The sequence below is a fragment of the Carlito syrichta genome, unplaced genomic scaffold (assembly GCF_000164805.1).
Source record: "Carlito syrichta isolate Samal-C Ts95f unplaced genomic scaffold, Tarsius_syrichta-2.0.1 Scaffold308851, whole genome shotgun sequence".
In the NCBI taxonomy this organism is placed as follows: Eukaryota; Metazoa; Chordata; class Mammalia; order Primates; family Tarsiidae; genus Carlito; species Carlito syrichta.
This window is the reverse complement of record NW_007252947.1, coordinates 355,601-372,419: the sequence shown is the minus strand read 5'-3', so window position 1 is coordinate 372,419 and position 16,819 is coordinate 355,601. Positions and strand designations below refer to the sequence as shown.

Genomic DNA, 16,819 nt, shown 5'->3' with positions numbered 1-16,819 from the left:
CAGAATTGGTCTGGGACTTAAGATTTTCTAAGTGCAGAGTTATGGTCTGTTCCAAACCTCAGCATTCACCCTAAACATTAATAAGAGACGTGGTGCTTTAGCTTACGGAAGACTAGATTTAACAAACTTCAAATATTATTTTTAAGACTATGCTCACTCAAAACTTTGAAATCCTTTACTAAAACAGCAAAAAAAAAAAAAAAATGACTCAGATTCAATGAACCTCTGTGTGTGTGTGTGTGTGTGTGTGTGTGTGTGTTCGTTCTGCACATGCTTTGTTGGTGGGTGGGGAAGATTACTAGATTGACTCACCTGTACATTTAAATTGAATGGAGCAAAAAATGACTATTGTTTAGAATAATAGATAAAGTCAGCCTCCTATTTTTGTTCTCTACTTAACTGATTAGTCCTTGGGAAACTCTTCAGTGGGGTTTTCCTATGACATAGTCTGTCTGTGACATATTTCATGAAATTCTATGACATTTGACTCCCAAGGAGGAATTTGGTTACTCACAGCATGTTTCACAACTTTTCTGGGAATAGGCAGCTCATGGAGGACAAATGTCTATGTATAGCAGTGAGCTGATTACTTATCTTCAATTAAAAAGGAAGATTATATTGTCATACAGCTGTGTAGAGTGAGAGTCTGATCCTAAGTAGATGATGTAATGCAACAAGAAAGTACAACCTCCTTGAGAGAAGGCCAAAGCATGACTTCCTTGAGAGAAGATACGTGTTCATCATGGCTGGGTAAAGGCCTCACTATTCCATATGTACATAGAAAATGGCGATTAAGAGGTTCATTTAGCAAGTAGATGAGGCCTGACCTTTTTACAGTTTAAGTGTGTTTAAAGCTCAACTTTATAACTTTTTTTTTTTTTGAGTTGGAGTCTCACTCTGTCGCTCAGACTGGAATGCAATGCCCACTCCCGGCCATTACAGCCTCGACCTGCTGGGCTCCGACAATCCTTCCACCTCAGCCTTCCAAGTAGCTGGAACTACAGGCACACGCTACCATGCCTGGCTAATTTTTGATTTATTGTAGAGATGAGGTCTCGCCAAGTTGCCCAGGCAGGTCTCGAACCCACGTGCTCAGGCAATCCACTCACCTTAGCCTCCCAAAGCACTGGGATTACAGGCTGAGCCACTGAGCTTGGCTTGTAACTTTTTAATTTATACATGGTACTTCCAATCATTGCTTTTCTAATTATATCACCTCATGCTTAATAATACAAATGTTTGTAAAATAAAAATTATAGACTCCACTTCAGCTTCTCATCCCGCCCTTCAGTGCTGGGTTTCTCTCATACCTATTCTGTAGGGAACCTCTGTCTTAGTTCATTTTCTGCAGCAGTAGCAGAATACCTGAGACTGGGTAATTAATAAAGAACAGATGTTTTTCTTTTTTCTTTCTTTCTTTTTTTTTTTTTTTGAGTTGGAGTCTCACTCTGTTGCCCAGGCTAGAGTACAGAGGCACACTCATAGCCAACCCAGCGTCGACCTGCTGGGCTCCAGTGATCCTTCCGCCTCAGCCTTCCAAGTAGCCGGAATTACAGGCATGTGCTACCACACCCGGTTATTTTTTATTTTTTATTATTTACTGTAGAGATGAGGTCTCGCCAAATTGCCCGCACTGGTCTCGAACCCACACCTCGGAGCTGGATGAGGGTACCTCTTTCCACACATGCTGATAACTAATTTTTTTTTTTTTTTTTTTTTGAGTTGGAGTCTCACTCTCTCGCCCAGACTGGAGTGCAGTGGCCGCTTCCGGCCACCGCAGCCTCGACCTGGTGGGCTCTGGTGATCCTTCCGCCTCAGCCTTCCAATTAGCTGGAATTACAGGCATGCGCTACCACGCCTGGCTGATATTTTTGATTTATTGTAGAGGTGAGGTTTCGCTGCCCAGGCAGGTCTCGAACCCGCGGGCTCAGGCAATCCACTCACCTCAGCCTCCCAAAGGCGCGGGATTACAGGCTGAGCCACTGAGCCCGGCTCGCTGATAACTAATTTTATCTGTGGAAAACTTACAGTTTTATTTTGTGTGTGTGTGGTTTTTTTACATAAGTGGGATTGAGAATCTTTTTTGTATGTCTAAGAATAACTTACATTTCTTTTGGTGAACAGTCCATCTATATATTTTGTCTATTTTTATGTTTGGGTTGTTGGTTCTTTTTAAAAATTGGTTTATAAGAGTCCTTTATATATTATTCATATTAAGCCTTTGTAGTATGAGCTGCAAATATTTTCTCAGTTTATTTCTTTCTGAGCCACCATTCTTTGAGTCCTTTTACTGTATGACAAGTCCTGTGTTGGGCACATGTTTTACATCTGCTACCTAATAAAGTTGTGGTATTATGCCATTTTACAGAAAAGGAGGACCCCAGGTCTGTTGGCTACCAAAGCCTGTTCTTAACCAGATTTCCACATTCCTTTTAGCACATACAGATGTATATGGCATCGTTCCAGGTTTCCATGCAGTGTTGATAAGTATTCTTTCTGCAGGTTGCATAGTGTTCCATCAGTCATGCAAATCATAATTTCCAGATGCTGATACTTAGACACATTTTCATCATCTGTAGGTTTTCACTGTTGTAGACAATTGCAAATGCATTTCTTCTCCAATATGCACCATGGTGGTGCCAATGCTCCCTCAGGAGATCAGACTCTAGTATCAGAGGTAGTGAGCAGAGGGGTCTTTTCAGTCTAAGATCCTTGAGGGAGGAACTCAGAATGGAAATGGGGTGCACTTCAGGGAATGGGAGCATTTCATTGGCTTGCTAGACTTCTCAGCCCCCTTCTCTTAAATGTCACTTCTAACATCATCTGGTTCTGGAATAAAGTATAACACACCTTAGGACTCCATATCTTCGTCTATAAAACCTTCTGAGCTCAGTACTGGGGACAGTTAGAGGGTACACTGGGAGACCACAGGATGCAGGGGGGAGGGTAAGGGCTTGGGAGTTGGCGACTCTTATTTTGTAGTGTTTCTTACAGGAGTAAATAAGATCATGGTGCGTGACGTAGCTGAGTGGTCCATCTGTTTGTATGTTCCTGTGGGTATATTCACAGCCCTCTGCTCTGTAGCTCTCAGGGCCTTGAGGGTCCAAGAGGTGTTGCCAGGTCACCCAAGACGTGTTGAAAGGATTTCCTTTGAAATCCTTTCGAAGGAAAGTCCCTTTTCCTCTGTCTTCTCTCATCAATTTCCCCTTAAGTTAAAGACTGAACGTGTCTTAGTTCCCCATTGACCCCAATTAGAGATTCCTTTGGGTAAATAAACTCCTGTCTTAAATTTTAAATATTTCTCTCGGATTCAGATCTAAGTGTAAATTGCTTTAAAGACTTATTAATTAGAAGACTTATTATTTATTATTATTGGGTGGCTTAAACAAAAGTTAGCCTCACAGTTGTCTTCGTTGCTTTAAAGACCTGGCTTCATTGCTGAGATTTGGGGTTTTTTGGAGATGGAGCTTGCAAGAGGAATCTACCTGAAAGTTAAGGGCAGAGAGGACAAACCTGGGGAGTCTGGGGACTACAGGGGCAGAGCCCTGCCGAGTGGGTGGGATTCATGGATTCTAGCCAGAGCTCTGTTCCCAGCAGCTGGGTAACCCTGGGGATGGTTGACTACCATGGACTGGGGTCTGTCTCTCCGTAGAGTGGGTGAGAAGCCTCATCTTGCTTTTCATGGGAGCAATAAGTAGAAGGTATGCAAGGGTATGCAGCACAGACCTGGCACACAGTAGGAGTGCAGTAGATATTTGTTGATATTTATGCTGGGGAGGAGGGGGCAGCTGTAGCCATTTAGAATGGGCTTCTTTCTCTGTGCGCCTTGACTGAGCCTTGGAGCAGCATGGAAAGCTACAAATCCCCAGCTTCAGGAAGCAGGGAGTAGGAAACTTCCCAGTGCCAACCTCTCCCCGCCTCCCCCATGTTTGCAATTCCAGGCAAAGGGCTGAGTCTTAATGGTGTTTGAGGCCAACCTCTCCATCTGATGGCCTCCATAGAGTCTCTCCTGACCCCTTCAAATCTGTTTTTGGAACATTCTGTCATACTAATGTACTAGTGACTGGTAACTGTCATAAATGGGATGGTTACATTTAGTAGAATAAAATTATTCGATTAAAGAGCTAAAGCTCCGACAAGGAGAATGTTTAAGAGCCAAGCTTTCTCCTGGGAACTCTTGAAATCTCTCTTGGCAAAAGTGTCGACCAGTTTCCAAGGCAGCTGCTGTCCTCTTCAGCTGGCTGGCTTTCTCTCCACTCTGCCCGCTCAGAATAACTTCACCTTTGCCTCAGGTTCATGCTAAAATCACAGAATTACAGACACTAGAAGTGAATTTGCCTAGTTGGGTTCTCTCTTTTACAGACCAGAAAACTGAAACCCAGAAAGGAAATGAGGCCTTCTCAAAACTATACCTGGCAGCAGGCCTAGGTTTCAAGGCAGTCTCTTGCTGTCCTACATTACAGATGCTTTTTAAGTTTTCCTTTTTGAGTCCTTTGTGTTAACCCACCACACTCTTGAGTCTGATCCCTCCTGACTGCCGGGTGTGACTTCCAGGGGGCAGAGCCCTGCCGTGTGGGTGGGATTCATGGATTCTAGCCAGAGCTCTGTTCCCAACCACTGGGTAATCCTGAAGATGGTTGACTCTCATGGTCTGGGATCTGTCCCTCTGTAGAGTGGGTGAGAAGTGACTTTGTTACCCCAGTGCAAGACACCCTCAGAGACTAAACAGCAGATCGGGTTATAGCACCAGGAGAATTAAACCGGGAGTACAAATTTATTTTCAGAAAACCCACCCCAAGCTCAGAGACTGTGCTTGGAGGGTGGTAGAAGCATGTGCCTCAGTGAGGTATTGCCTGTTTGATTTTGCTTGGATCATTTCTGCCTGGCAACTCGGCTGTCATCAAACCTGGGGTGGCTCAGTTTATGGTTTTGCTTCCTAAGTCGAGCTTTCCAGTTTAATTTCTTCTTCTGCCTCTGTGTATAAGCCACTTTTCTGGATTACCTAACTGTGATTTTGCCACAGTGTGTTTTTTGAAACTCCACCCTATTTTTGCAGCAGGTACTGGGGGCGTAGGGGTGAGGAGGGCTCGGGGAGGTATATGAATGTGTGTGCATGCATGAATATAAGTGTGTTTGTGTGGGTGTGCGTATTTGTTTGCTAGGGCTGCTGTAACATAGTGCCATAAATTGAGTGGCTTAAACAAAAATTTGTAGTCTCACAGTTGTGGGGGCCAGAATTACAAAATAGAGGTGTCAGCATTGTTGTTTCCTTCTGAGGGCTATGAGGAGAGGATCTGTTCCAGGCCTTACTCCTTGGCTTATAAATGGTTGTCTTCTCTCTACCCTCACATCATCTTCCCTCTATGTGTGTCTCTGTGTCTAAATTTTTTCTTGGTACATGGACACTAGTCCTGTCGGATTAAGGCCCACCCTAATGCCCTTACTCTTGTAAAGACTCTTACCTCCAGATAAGGAAGGTCCCATTCTGAGGTACTGGGTGATAGGATGTTAACATATAAGTTTGTGGAGATGACACAATTCTACCCATAACAGTGCGCATGCAGGTGTGTGCTTGTCTCTGTGAGTGTTTAGTGAACCATGACCTCTCTGTAACTCCAGGTCACATGCTTGCCTACTACTTGGAAAATACCGTAGTACTTTAAAAGCACATATATCTTTCTTTTTTGTAAATAGAGCAGATTTAATACAAGTTTTTGTTTTTGTTTTTTAATCTCTCGCAGGTGTCAAGGGGCAAATATGATAATGGAGTGGGAGCCAGGTGCCACTCTTGCCTCGCTGGTTGAGGCACGTCATAATGGAAGTCCTGTCCTGGTTCTTCCTTATCCAGCAGAGCAATTTTATTCCTTTGGTGTGTGATTTCCCCACCTCATTTTACTTTAGACTGCTAAGTAGCATCTCAAGATGCCTGTGGCTGCACAACAGAACATTCCAGTTATTCCAAAGGGCAGCACAGATTGAGAGTTCTCATGGAACTCACTGGTAACTTAGTACCACCAAATCAGTCATTGAGAAACTCCCTGATATTTCTAAATAAATTTCAGCATTTGAAAAATGTTGTTTAGACATGGTAAAAAGTTGTAAAGTATACTTCTAGCTCTTTTTTCAAAAGCGCCTGTCTGGGCTCCATCTACTGTAATTATTCCTTCCTTGACTGAAAGGGTTGGGAGGGTCCCAGGAGGGTCAACCCGTGGGCCACAGACAAACCCTATGCCATCTTTGGGCTGCTTACTGTGCTTCACCAGGACAAACTGCTCCCAGACTGACCCCAAAGAACCAGCTCTGCAGGACTACGTGTGACGTTTGTCATCTTTCCCCCAGTTTACTGTAAATCTTAGTTCTCTTTGTTCTCCCAAATCTTATGGGGGAAAAAAAGTTTGAGTATTTTCAAGTCACTGAGTTGACCTTGAATTCTGACTGTCTTTCTAGTCAGCCAGATCCTATGTGATGCTCCCAATTTTTCAGGTCAACAGGGAATGAAATGGGCGGAACCTAGAGGCAGAGTTGGGAGCCGAGGAGTGTTCCCAGGTAGGGAGTACTAATAAACACTGCATCAGTGCTGCATTAGATTTAGTGTAGTGCTAGGGGGTCTGATTCTGGGCTGACACTTGTGTCTCTACCCAGGGAAGATGGGGTCCATTTTCTTTGTGGCAGAAGACTATTTGGTTAGCTATGGAATAGTGGAGCCATGCCTTCAGACATTCCTTGAAATGAGAGCACTCATCTCTGGCTTGAAATTCATCCATTCACTTCAGTGTGGGATATAACATAACCATTTAAAGTACTTTTTTTTTTGAGTTGGAGTCTCACTCTGTTGCCCAGACTGGAGTACAGTGGCCACTCCCGGCCACCGCAGCCTCGACCTGCTGGGCTCCGGTGATCCTTCCGCCTCAGCCTTCCAAGTAACTGGAATTACAGGCACGCGCTACCACGCCCGGCTGATTTTTTTATTTATTGTAGAGATGAGGTCTCGCCAAGTTGCCCAGGTGGGTCTTGAACCTGCAGACTCAGACAATCCACTCACCTCAGCCTCCCAAGGCATGGGATTACAGGCTGAGCCACCAAGCCTGGCTTTTTTTTTTTTTTTGAGTTGGAGTCTCATTCTGTCACCCAGGCTGGAGTACAGTGGCATACAGCCATCCCAGTGTTGACCTGCTGGACTCAGGCGATCCTTCCACCTCAGCCTTCCAAGTAGCTGGAACTACAGGTGCGTGCTACTGTGCCCGGCTAAATTTTTGAGTTTTTGATTTATTGTAGAGATGAGGTCTCACAAAGTTGCCCAGTCTGGTCACGAACCTGTGGGCTCAGGCAATCCTCTCACCTCGGCCTCCCAAAGTGCTGGGATTACAGGCTTGAGTCACCATGCCCAGCTAAAGTACATTTTAAAAGGCTATTGAATAACATAAAAAGTGCTTCTGAGGTCATGTGGAATTTTAAAAAGTTGGTCCAAAAGTTGCATATACTATCTGGTCTCAACTATATTAAATATGTATTTCTAAGAAGAAGACAGTAGAATGAAATAAAATAATGTGTTTCTCTGAGTGAAGGGATGATGAATATTTTTTATTTTCCAAATTTTCTACAGTTGGCATCTGTACACACACAGGATGTCAAAAAATGTATACACATTTTAAGTAATTTGTTGTTGTTGTTGTTTTTGAGTTGGAGTCTCACTCTGTCGCCCAGACTGGAGTGCAGTGGCCGCTCCCGGCCACTGCAGCCTTGACCTGCCGGGCTCCGGCGATCCTTCCGCCTCAGTCTTCCGAGTAGCCGGAATTACAGGCATGCGCTACCACGCCCGGCTAATTTTTTGATTTATTGTAGAGATGAGGTCTCGCTGCCCAGGCGGGTCTCGAACCCGCGGGCTCAGGCAATCCACTCACCTCAGCCTCCCAAAGGCGCGGGATTACAGGCTGAGCCACCGAACCCGGCTACACGTTTTAAGAAGGGGAAAAAACTATATTAAAATTAAAAGATGAATACAAGTCATGTTTAACCTCTGCAATTACAAGAGGTGCTCAAAAATGGTTACCATCAGCATCAGACACTTCTGATTATGGCGAACTAAAAGTAATACATAGATAACATCTCTTAAAATGTGTATACATTTTTTGGACACCCCAGTATATATATATATATACACACACTGTCCTGAAAAGTCTAAGTGGAGATATCTCCAGGATCTTCCAGAATTTTTACTGCCTCAATACTACTGGAATATCAATACCCTATGTGTCCCAAAGACCCACCTCTGACTTTCAAGAAGACGGCGGTAACTGGTTCACATCAACACCACCAACTCCTGCCTCCCTGCTCAGCCCGGAGAGTGACAGAAGCAGGCGAGGGCTGCCCTAGCTGGGAATTCCGCTGTCCTCCCAACTCAGGCCAGCTAGGGAGGGGCCAGGCCTCTCTGAAGAGGGTTAAAGTCCTTCTTTGTGTGAATGGCCTTTTAGGGAGGAGAGGGAGGGCCTGTGGTGACATCACAATCTTCCATCAGGAGGCTTGGAAGGAATTTGTCCAGCTTGAGCCAGTGTGTGCATAGGAATCTGTCTGGAAAAGGGGGCAGTTCTGACTGAGGACGTTTGAGGCGCACGCTCTGGGCAGGGTAAGCCGAGTCTGCTGACCTATCTTATTGTTCCTTTCTTTCTCATTTGAAAGGAGAAGGGTGCTTTTTGAGGCCAGCCTCTTTGTGGAGTAGGGATTCGGAGTTTGGATTGTAATGCTGTGCTGTGGAGTCCTTTCCTGTTAGAGAAAGGGTGGGCAGCTGAGCTTGGACTGGTGCCGTATTTATTTATTGCAAATCTTGTAAAACTCTCAGCTTTCACTCTAAAAGGCAAAGAGGAAGTTCTGTCCTGCACCTATAGTGTAAAGCCATACACGTCATCTGTGGCAGACCATGCATTGAAGATGATATATGAGTGTGTCTGTGAGAGTTTATGTGTGTCCCCTTTTCCAGAACAGAACCGTGTGACCCGGTGATTCTGGTGACTGGTTTTCTAGCCATCATCCTGTATGTGTTCAAGAGACTCACCGCTCTCTTCTACAGCGAGCCTCTGTTTCTAAGCTGCAGAATGTTGCACATTCACAGGGTGCTTGGGCCTTTTGGGGGGGAATGTGTGGAGCCCGTCTCTCAGAGGTCCCATGGGGGTGGAAGGAGAACCTCACTAACTCTATTCATAGGTATCGAATCATCTGTGGACAGAGGGTCAACCTCCATTGCATCTGTCACCTTCTCTTTTCTTGGGGCTCTGCCTCAATAAATTGGACTCTACTGGGTTCATAGTGGTACTCGGTTGTTGTTCCCTGCCATGACTGGTTGGCCAGGCATGAACCCAAGATCCTGAATTATTGAGAGTCAAGAAGGGTTGGGCATGGTGGCTCGCACCTGTAATCCCAGTAACTCAGGTGGCTGAGACAAGAGCATCACTAGAGGCCAGGAGTTTGAGATCAGCCTGGGCAACACAGTGAGACTCTGTCACTCCAAAAGGTAAAAAATATATATCAAGAAAAGAGGGACTCAGCTAAGTTTTAAAGAACTAAAGCTAGAATTACTTTTGTCTTCAGTGGAGGTGGTTACTTTAGAAATTTCAGGCTGCAGGAGCCAGAGTTTCCTCTGTGGCCTTGATCTTAGTTTATTCTGGGGTGGGGACTACCCCTCAAAACAGTTTTACAGTGAAAAGGGCCTGTGGTAGAAGAGTATCCAAGGATACTCTTGATAGACCCCTGAGTGTCTCCCATTGAGAAAAACATAAAGCTTCCTTCTTCAGGGAAAATGCAGAAACCTCCCAGTGGTTCTCAGTTGTCCCTGGATGGAGTGGGTCTCTAAGTAATGGAAAGAAACAACTCTTTCATCAACTGCCCCAGAAAAGGCATCAGCTTCCTTCCTTTCCTCCCCTCCCCACTGCTTGCCCCCCACACCATCACAGAAAGCCCAAGCTGTAAATGTATTCATCAAGTAACACCTTAACATTTTCCAGATGTGCAGCCAGACATTTGAGCTGGTGACTTTTCAGCAGGGCTAAGGGAATGTTATTAATAGGGCAGGCTGTGGTGCTTGGGAAACTCCATTACATGAAAAATTGACCACTTGCCTTCCCAAGGAATGTGAGCCAAGACACAGGCAAGCCTTGTTTCCAATGAAGGGGTGGAGTGGGGGCTTCTAGAAGTATTTTTATCCATCTTCCACCTGAGGCATAAACCTGAGAGAATAGCGGGATTACTGTTTTGACCAATACCATAGAAGCTCGCAGAAAAAAACGGCAAGGCTTGTAAAAGAAGGAACAGGACTCCTGGCCACTAAACTTGGGTTTTCTTTTTGGAACTGCCCTAGTCACATTTAGCTTAATGGCTTCATAGCAGAAGCTCAGTACAGGAAAACCCAAGAGGCATTGTTAGCGTTAGCCCCTTTTAGGGGTCACAGCATTGACCAGAGCCTGCCTAGTCTAAATTTAGCCTGCATTTGCCCTGGAGTGCTTGGGGTCTGAAGACTGACTGGCTGCCTTCCGTCAGTCAGCGGGTTTGTTGCCTGGATTCCCACAATCAACATAGGTCTCTAGTTCTATAGGCCGGAAGAAGCTCCACTGGGGATGTGGAAGAGGAAAGGCTGTTTAGGACTAGAATGTGGCCCAAGTTAACACCCAGTGCCTCTCGTCTCCTTTCTTCCACTTCCCTCTTGGACACTTTGCTTGGAGGCCTAAAGCCTAACCCCAGAAGCAAGCAGTTCTCAGACATTCCTGCTCCCTATACCTTCAAGGGAGGGTGGAAGGGCTCCACTTTGAGTCCCAGCCCCTTTTCTTTCCTATCATCTTCACCACAGAGGACCAGAGGAACTGCAGGTCAACCTGCTTAGGAAATTGGTGCACCCAATTTTCTCTATCAACTTTTTGGCTTGCACGATTTGCACCATTGCATAGTGCTGGAATTTTCTTTCCAGCTATTACTGTAGCACTTCCTTTTCCTTGTGCTATTTGTTCTCTTGGCATTCACTCCCTCCAAGGCTATGAGCTCCTTGCTGAGGATTGGGGGATCACCTCAGAGGTCTGGGAACCGCCCATAGCCCGGGCAGAGGGCATATCACTCTGTAGCGTCCCAGAATGTGCTTATTAATCAAAGGCAGTGTTGCAGAAAAGTGCTTTGACCTCTTCAAGCTCTGAGTTGAGTTTTCCTCCCATACTGCTCGGGTTTCCTCATTTTGGGGGGTTTGCCTCCTCTAGACTTCCTGATCATAGCTTTACCTGGTTCCTCCGAGGCTGATGAAATTCAACCTATGCAGGCACCTTTCGGATCTCTGATCATCATCTACAAGCCAGGTTGCACTCCCTCCTCCCTTTTGCCTTTGTGCTAGAGACATCCTGACTCAGCCAGAAAGTTAAGGGTTCAGAAAGAACCTTCCTAGAGATAGCCACATGTGGCCTATGGAACCAGCTCTTCACCGTGATGGTAATGGTGCCCTTGTACTAAAAATGTGACTTATGAAAGAGAAGGCAGGGGAGCTGCAAAAACAGAGGTGCTCTCAGGTTTCACAGCTATGAGGAAGTTTTATTTCATAGCCATGCCTCTGTTCCTAGACAAGAGTGAGTTTGTATTTTTGGTGGAACTTAAAAATAACTAGATTAAAGGGTCGGGTCACCTATTATCTGGAGAAAAGCATTTGTGATTTAAATATCATGACTTTAGTAGGAAGTAAGCTGGGTTATTCAGAGCGCAGAGACCTGGTTGTGCAGTGGGTGCCTGATGTTTGAGTAATTTGGGTCACACTGTGCATTTAGGCTAGAAGCCTGGGAGGTCATGGTGGGTTAGGGACACTGTCAAGCTTTAACTGCCTGTGGGTAGTGGGGAGAGGTGAGACTATGAACACAGCAGGCATTTAAAGTAAGCAGAAGCACTTGCCAGTCCTTACAGCGAAGGACACTTTCTGGTGTCTGCCTGGGCTCAGACAGACCTGCTAAGGAGCATATACTTCCTTCAAGTTCTTTCTGTTCACCACGTGCCTACCTGTAGGCCCAGGTACCCTGGCTGAGAGAGCACACTGGTGTTTATCACTGGTGTTTATCGGCAAGGATCAGGGCTCTGATTCTGTGTTTTCTGTGCAAACTAAACAGGCTTCTGAATTCTCACCTTTGGTACCAGTGGAGAGGTAGAGTTTTTTTTCATGGTGTCTGTCACAATGTCATAGGCGTGAGATCTTAATATTTTACTTCTGGGAAACTGTTGGAGAAAGTGGAGGACCCCCTCAGAGACTAGTCCAGAGGGTAATACACCCAGACCGTGAAGGAAGCTGGAGAGTGGGACAGTTAGAGCAACAGGTAGGAAGCTGAAACTTGTCTCCAGGGAGTCTGTCTCTGGTCAAGTCTAAATCAAGAGGAGAAAGGGAAGATTGGCTTTTAAAACCATTAGTGAGTCTCACAAGACTTGCAGAGGTTCAGGCAAGGAAAAACACAACCAAAAAACCAACCTAATTCTTTTTCAGTCTATTCACTCTTCTTACCGTTTCCCATGTCATTTTGGGAGCCTCATGTTGAGAATACATTTTGACATATTGGGTTGGAATTAAGAAGAACCAGCTTTCAGATCCTGGCTGGGCCACTTACTAGCCAGAGGATCTTGGAACAGCCTCTCTCTTTTTCTAAACCTCCTATTCTGAAGTTTTAAAGTCCAAATAAAATCCCTGCCTTTTCTACTTAACAGAGGACTGTGTTTTGGGTGTCAGCTTGATAACATATATGTGTATGGACTGTGAAATGATAAGCTATTAGGCACATGTCAACAGTAAAATGGGGATATGACACTTAAAGTGTATCCACAGGACAGGTTTGTTATGCTGTCTCATGCACTCACTCGTTCACTCGGCTAGTTGAATACTGGAGAGGGACAGGCCTTCTCTATGTTCTAGTCAATGTGTGATCCTTCCTCTGTCTCCCACGTGACTGGAGCCCCAGGTCAGGTTGGTTCCTGACTAGTAATTTTTATCTCAACCTCAAGATTTGACTCTTAAGCACATTTTATGAAATTATTTTTTCTTGTAGCAGCAAATGCATCTTCCTAATTGTGCTTAGCTTCAACTAAAATTCGCACTTAAAGGATCTCAGGGGTGGGGAAAAGATTAGAGCTGCCTTAGGGTCTGACTTTTAGTCTTTCCTGGGCCTTTTTCCTTTAATCTCCTCATGGTGATTTCTTTTTTTCTAAAAAAATCAAAATTTCACCATTACCTCCTGCTTTCCCCCCCAAAAACAAGCAAACAAAAAAACACAAAACTAAACTAAAAACCAATCTGCTCCCAGAAATAACTTAATATTGGTAATTTACATCTTGTTATAAATGGCTTAATAATAAGAATATTTGCATCAACCATTTTACAGTTTACATACTGCTTATAAATACATTTTCTAATTTAATTCTTAACATATTTGAGAGATAATTATTATTATTAGTCCTTCTATGAAGGAGTTATCATCTCAGCAGAGTTCCATAATTGTCTTACATGAGGTCTGACAGAACTTTTGGGTAGAACCAGGAAATGACCTCAGACTCTGGTCTTTGACTCCAAACTCTGAACTAACACATGTTCTGCATTATTTAGATGGAGAAAGGAGACCCAGGCACCTATGCTGCAAATTAAGCCATGCTGATTTGCTTTGCATAACTATTAAACACTTTTTGGTAAATACGGTAGCTTTAGATGCAACCTAGCTACCAGGGTATATTAAAAGTGTATCTTGGACCAAATTCTGGACATGGGGTGAAAAATCTCACCTATCCAGATCTTCCAACAATGTCTTATTTAAACCAACAAAAGATGTTAAATGACATTCTGACATTCTAAGGTCAGAGAAAAATTAGGATGCTCAGGGACCTTAGAATGTCATAGAGACATTTATTAAATATTTGTAAAAAATGGTATAAAGAAGTTTCAGCTTTCTAAGTTTCTAGATGCTCCAACCCCATTTTTAGTGAAGACAGAAGTGGCAATTTTATGAAGACAGGATTCTGTTAACATTTGGTGGATTTAAAACAGCGAAAGCCCCTCAAACCTCAAACACTATCCCTAGAAGTGTATAAACCAAAGGGCTTACTCTGTATAGACTCTTCATGGACAGGTGGGGGATATCTCTAATCCACACATTTGAACATCACCGATTTTACAGATTTTTTTTGAGTCTTAGTCTGTTGCTCAGGCTGGAATGTAGTGGCATGACCATAGCTCACTGCAGCCTCAACTTCCTGAGCTCAAGCAAGCCTCCTGTGTTGGCTTCCCAAGTAGCTGGGACTGTAGGCATGTGCCACTACACCCGGCTAATTTTTCAATTTTTTTGTAGAAACAAGGTCTTGCTATGTTGCCCAGGCTATAATTTCAAGGATTTCTAATATTCATCATGCTAATTGACAAGCTACTAATTTTTCTAATGAAAACTCAACTCTCACCTTAATTATTCCAATTAGTAAAGCTTCATGGATCCCTGGGAGTTAAAGGGAGCTAAGTACTGGAGGAAGCCACCTGTGAAGCATGAGATTACAGATTAGATCCTTGTTGACCACTCCCTGAGGGCACTGTTGCAATTAGGATGGTTGTCCTTCCCTGGAATAGAACACACAGCTGTATTATATTGTCCTTGCTGAAGTATCTTAATGTAAATTGTAGACATCCTAACCAGCTGTTAGCTATTTTGGGAAGCTCGTGGGAGGGCAGGTTTATGTGTCCTGGTGTTAGGGCTCCACCTGTAAGATTAGCAGTGCCAAAAGATCTTCCACAGGCCCCTGAGCATCCTAATTTTTCTCTGACCTTAGAAAACTCAGTTTGGTGGTTCTTTCATATCTTCCCTTTTGGCTTTGGGGTATAGTTTATTTCAGAAAGGACTTTCCAGTTGATACAACAGATGTATATTTTATCAGAAGCTGGAATCAAATTCACCTTTTTTGAAGCATGAAGAAAATTCTGATTCTTCTTATCCTCAAAGGGAGCAATAAGCTTTTGTTGGTTTAAATAAGACATTGTTGGAAGATCTGGATAGGTGAGATTTTCACCCCGTGTCCATTTACCTGGTGTAGTTATTGGTAGCTTTGATCACATCAAGCCACCATGCATAAAGGCAAATTCTTATTGCTGACAGTAGAATTCAGGACCTTGTTCTTTTGTTACAATTGTTGTCTGACTTTACAAAAATTCAGGACCTCTGATGTGTGACTGTGAATCGGTAACATGGAGTTGTTTATCTCCTTAAGTACTTCTCCCCTGATTAGGGTTCAGAACTGCTGCTTCCTAAGTAGATGGAATTGGTCAGAAAGAATTTTCTGAATTTATGAAAAAAAAGGGGACTGGCCCCATGTAACTCACAGGAAGGAGACTCTTTCTGTTTACACCCTACAGTGTCTAGATTTTTTTTTAATTGGAAAGGAATCATCTCAAATCATCTAAAAGTTTGACTTTTAACAAGTAATTAGCATTTAAAAAAAATCTCAGTTTGAGAGTTCACAGAAGATGTAACTACTCATTTTTAATTCAAAGACGAAGGCAGTTTTTTTGGACACTGCAAAAGTGTACTACTGTCAAATGTGCTTCAAATTTTGTATTGAAATAGTCTCTAGTTTAAAAAGTATGCCTTGGAAAGAGTTGATATAATTTTTTTCTAAAAAAAAATGCTGACCAGGCATCTGCTCATTCACTATCAAACACTTGAGGCGTGAAACATTTAGGAGAATTGTACGATACTGATGTGAGGAGCCAAAACATGTTCTTGGGAAATGCTGTGGAGACAGGTCCCATCACTCCTATCCCTGTGATTACCAGCAAGAGACAAATAGAAGCAAGTTCTTCACTTTCTCGATTCAGACTATTAAAACTTTAAAGCAGAGTAATGGCGGCCTGGGAAGTATGAGAAATCCACATTTTTGTTAAGAAAAGGGTGTTGTCAGCTGGGCTCAGTGGCTTAGCCTGTAATCCCGTGCCTTTGGGAGGCTGAGGTGAGTGGATTGCCTGAGCCCGCAGGTTCGAGACCCGCCTGGGCAGCAAGACTTCATCTCTACAATAAATTAAAAAAGAAAAAATCAGCTGGGCGTGGTAGCGCATGCCTGTAATTCCGGCTACTTGGAAGGCTGAGGCCGAAGGATCGCCAGAGCCCAGCAAGTCGAGGCTGCAGTGGCCGGGAGCGGCCACTGCACTCCAGTCTGGGTGACAGAGTGAGACTCCAACTAAAAAAAAAAAAGAAAAAGGGTGTTGTCTCCTGGAACTCATTGGGACTGCTGATTTCATCATGGCCCTGCAGAATAAGCTTTCTGAATGTTTACTGCATTGTTTCATTAATAAGTGTACTATAGAATTAATTATTTGCCTTTCAGCTTCCTTTAATATTACATTACTCTCTTTCTTCCCCTCAATTATTCTATGCTTCAGTAGAGCACTGATTTTTAACCATATTTCAGTCCCAACATCTTCCTACTTTTTCCAACCCCCCCAAGCCAAAAGGAATAGAAAGAAAGTTCTGCTCCCATAAGGAATACTAGCAGTAAATAACTGGCCAAATTAAGCTTGGGGTAAGGGGTGCCCACGTAATCTGACTCTCACTTTTGCGGTACCATGTATCTCTCTGTTTATTTCAATAATGGTTTTCTATGGAGTGGGCTGACTTTGGCCTAGGTTTACTAGAAATTGAATGGCAGCCAGTAAGTTTCAGGCATTCAAATTATCTGCAAACTTTTTTTTTTTAGTCACGGTCTCACTTGGTCACCCAAACTGGAGTGCAGTGGCACAATCAAAGCCTTGAACTCAAGCAATCCCCCCTCCTCCACCTCCTGAGTACTGGGACTT

The 16,819-nt window shown here is 43.9% G+C and overlaps 1 protein-coding gene across 2 annotated transcripts in view; it reads left to right on the top strand.

The window, feature by feature from the left end:
* The window catches only part of LOC103268585 (A-kinase anchor protein 2), a 305,955-nt gene that overhangs the window by 252,362 nt on the left and 36,774 nt on the right, over positions 1–16,819 (top strand). The window lies entirely within an intron of this gene.